Source organism: Coccinella septempunctata, chromosome 3 (genome assembly GCF_907165205.1).
Source record: "Coccinella septempunctata chromosome 3, icCocSept1.1, whole genome shotgun sequence".
NCBI classification, from domain to species: domain Eukaryota; kingdom Metazoa; phylum Arthropoda; class Insecta; order Coleoptera; family Coccinellidae; genus Coccinella; species Coccinella septempunctata.
This window is the reverse complement of record NC_058191.1, coordinates 17046001-17050743: the sequence shown is the minus strand read 5'-3', so window position 1 is coordinate 17050743 and position 4743 is coordinate 17046001.

The window sequence follows — 4743 nt, the reverse complement described above, 5'->3', positions numbered from 1 at the left end:
TTGTGTAGAGTTTCGAGATTTGGATCGAATTTTGATGGTCAATGAATAAAAGAATAAGTTCTATTTATCATGAATTGTTCGATCAAGGAGATTCAACTTTCGGAATAATAACTTATGACAAGAATATCCATGAACCTTGACAAGAGCGACTTCGGCAAGTCTGGGAAGAATCGTTTCGGTCCGTCAAAAATGACATATCGGCCTATTTTCCATATCGCATTCGTCCGAAATACGATGCAATGATGAACCCAATAATTGGTACAAATAAAAAACTTTAAAATCCTCGAGATTGCGCAGGAAACTTTCAATTTCAAGTCCTAATTGAAATCCCATTTCCTATCTGAACTATCTCGAGAACATGACTCATGAACATGACATGTGACCATGTCCATGTGAAAGGGGAATGGCTTATACCAATACTGATAAGGCAGATGCATTGGCGGACTCGATCGAACGAGAATCGAGAATAGATTACAGGATAGACGACGATAATGAAGATCAGTTCACCTCGAGACGTTGAAGCAGGTAGATGTGTTGAATGATACCAGTGCGATACGTCATCTCTCGTGTTGTAAAAGAGAAAGTCGAAGTGAAAGTGTACACAAGCGAAGCAGTGCGATACGTCATCTCTCGTGTTGTAAAAGAGAAAGTCGAAGTGAAAGTGTACACTAGCGAAGCTACGGAATTTTTGATTCCGTCTACGAAACTTCCGAAGTTTTTTGTAAGTTCTATAAGTGTGTGTGTTATAGAGCGGAAATTCGTTCAAATTCAGTGTGTTCAGTGTCGAGTCCAGATCACCCCCAAGATCGCTGGTTCCACGGATATCACTGGTGAGTCGATTCATTCTTCTCATAGAAAATATATAACTTAGCCACATAGCTTAGAAGTAACATATTAGTGAGTATTTCCAATATTCATTATTACACAGAAATACCTTATATAGTTCAATACGGACAAAAAGCCATGTCGGAGGTCTCAGACAATGAGAGCTCCTACATGGAAGCTACGGACACCGAAGAATTCAGCGATAGAGAAGCAGAGGAGCTTGTAAGGCTCAAAGAAGAGAATGAGCAATTGAAAGCTCAAATAAATAAATTAACTGAAACCGTAGCTCAGTTGGTCGGGGAGATACGCCTCTTGAGAGAGGAAATTAATAAGAATAAAGCGCCTCAATCCCCTAGTTTTGCGGAAATTGCTAAACTTATTTCGGCATAGAAATCTCCCACATTTGCAGAAATTGCAAAGCCGGTAGCAGTCCCCAAAAATTCCCCCAAACAGGAAGTAGCTCCAGAACCGGAAAAGAAGAAAAATTTTGCAACTCAAGTTGCGAAAACCCAGAACGCGCCACCCACAAAACGCGCGCGTAAAGAAAGTGCATGTTCAGACGAAGAGACCGCAAAAAAAGCAACGGAGATACCTAAAAAAGGTAAAATTCCACCCATCACGTCGATGGGTACAGCCTCAGCTCAACAGAAAAACACTCCAGTGGAGGAGAGGAAAGAAAAAATCCCCCCTGTCACCCTGAGAGGTACGTCCGAATGGACGTCAATTTCCAACGCGTTAATGCGAAACGGTATTAAATACCAAAGAGAGACGACAGTAAAGGACGGTATAAGAATCGTCCCACAAACCGCCGATGATCATAGAAGGATGACGGACTTCCTTCATAAAATAAATAGGGAGTTTTACACTCTTCAACGGGAGGAAGAAAAGAAAATCTACGAGGTAGTGAGATACCTACCGCTGGATGCAGATATCCCGACGATCCTTGACGACCTCAAGCATCAAGGGATCGTCGATGCTGAGGTCATAAGGATGACCTCAAATAAAACAAAAAAGCCGATGCCCTTATTGCTGGTTAAAACCCAGAATAAGGGTATCTTCGAGGTGAGAAGGCTCTACAACATGAACTGTGTTGTTGAACCTAAGAGAAGGACGACTGGGCCTGGACAATGTTACCGCTGTCAGCGATATGGACATGCCCAAAGTAAGTGCACTTTTCCATGGAGGTGCGTGAAATGCTCTGGTAATCACAGCTCCAAGGACTGTACGCTTACCAGGGAGAACGAGGAGCGAAATGCCTCTTGTGTTCTCTGTGGAGAGCAAGGACATCCAGCCAGCTACAAGGGATGTAGCGAATGGAAATTGGTCACTAAAAAGACCAAGAGACCGCCAAGATCGAACCAGACCTGCTCGAGGCCAACACAAAATACACCGAGGCCATCCCAAAACTCTTCGGAAGTGAAGAAACCCCAGGAAACTGCAACCAAAGCAGTCAAAGAGACGAAGAAACCAGAGAAAAAGGCGGAAAAGGCAAAAACCGTCAAAAAAGCCGAAACCAGAAAAGGAATTTCTGGAATCACTGAGGAACTGGATAAGTTCACGAAAAACCTCCTCAGCACGATGATGCAGAATCTGGAGAAAGAGATTGAGAAGAAGATGCAGCAAATTATTAAGAATATTTAATGGCTGACACGACGATAAAGAACAATCTCATAATCGTCTCTTGGAACGTCGAAGGATTGAGAGCCCGCAGATCAGAATTCGTAGAACTGATTGAAGAGAAGAGACCGGATGTCATAGCTCTCCAAGAAACGAGACTTAACCCCAACGTTCGAATAGCATTTCCCAATTACGATATCTACAGAAATGATAGACCTAACAGCACAGGTGGCGTTGCTATACTGGGTAGAAGGAATATGGATCACCATTTCGACCAAATATTCAATGGACAAGAAGTAGAAGCAATATCGATTATTATGAATACTAATCGAGGACAAGTGAAGATTATTTCAACTTATAAATCACCGGATAAGGACATGCTGGAAGATGATCTAAAAATGCTACTAGAAGGAAGACACCCTAAAATCATAATTGGTGATCTTAACTGCAAATCGCAGGAATGGAATAGTAGAGTGGAAAATATCAACGGGAGAAGACTGAAGATTTATGCTGAAAAACTTAATGCAGTTGTAATAGGACCTGATATACCGACCTACATACCAAGAGTAAATGGACTACCCGATGTACTGGACATTGTCGTGATGAAAGACATCACTGAAGAAATCAGCATTGATACAATAGAAGACGGAACTTCAGACCACAATCCCATAGAATTCATAGTGGGACATGGCCCAAGAAACGAAGAAGAGACACAAACCAAGGATCGCACAGACTGGGAGAAATATAAGAATTTACTTCAGGAGAAAATCACGGAAATTCCCCAAATAAACACCCGGGATGAATTAGATGAAGCAGTTGAAAAATTGGAAAATCAAATAAAAGAAGCCTATGAAGAAAGCACCAAGAGAATAAGGAAACCAATTCCGAAACATTCACACGGAGATACGCCAAGGGATATAAAGGAACTTATAAAAAAGAACAGAAGACTCAGAAAAATCTACAGAACAACAAAAAGAGAAGAAGACAAGAAGAAACTGAATAAGCTTAGCCAGATATTGAAAAATGCTTTAACAGAACTGCGTAATAACAGATGGCACCAGAGATTAAGGGAACTGAATACAATAGATCACTCGGCTTGGAAAATGCAAAAACGCTTACGACGAGAACAGACAGTTATACCTCCACTGCATGGAGCAAACGGAATTGTATATACGAGACTTGAGAAAGCCGAAGCACTGGCCGACTCAATTGAGAGAGAAGCCAGAATAAATTACAGAAATGATGATGACAATGAAGATCTAGAAGAAGAAGTGGAGGCAAACGAAGAACTGATGATGGAACCACCGGAAACCGAAATCATTCCAAAAGCGGCTTCACCAACAGAAATCAAAGAGATCATAATGAAATTGAAAAACAGAAAAGCGCCGGGAGAAGATAGGATAACGAATTATATGTTGAAGAAATTGCCTAGAAAAGAAATAGCAGCCTTGACGAATATAACAAACGGAGTGATGAGGACCGAATACTACCCAAAGAGATGGAAAACTGCAGAAATGATAGTTTTCAACAAGCCTGGAAAGGAACGGAAATTTCCTCAAAATTATAGACCAATCAGCCTACTATCAGCACTAGGAAAAATTGTCGAGAGGGTTTTCGCTGAAAGGCTGAATGAGGAAACAGAAATGTTGAAGATAATTCCACCCGAACAATTTGGATTTCGACGAGAACATTCGACTGAACTCCAATTACTACGGCTCATAGAATACGTCACCGAAGGAATGCAGACCAAACAGGCCACAGGATTGGTTCTGATGGATATCGAGAGAGCTTTTGATAGAGTATGGCACGAAGGCCTAATCTACAAGATGAAAAAAGCAGGATATTCGACCAAGCTATGCAAGATTATAAGGAACTATCTGAGGAATAGAAACTTTTATGTGAAAATAGATGGAGCAACCTCTCAAACCAGACAATTGGAAGCGGGAGTGCCTCAAGGATCGGTACTTGGACCTCTGCTTTACGTAATATACGTCTATGATATCCCGAAGAACGCTAGAAATATGCTCACCTTGTACGCAGATGACACAGGAATAGCGTTCAGACATCGACGCCCAGAGATCATACACCGGAGACTGCAGGAAGCCATAGATGAATTACTCAAATGGTGCATCAAATGTAAAATACAAATCAATGGAAGGAAGACTCAAGCAATATTACTACAAAAGAGAAGATTGAGGATGGAAGAAACCTTGAAGTTGATGGAGAAGAGGTTGAATGGAAAAATGAAGCAACATACCTAGGAGTGACGCTTGACAGAGGACTTACATGGAAAAACCACAT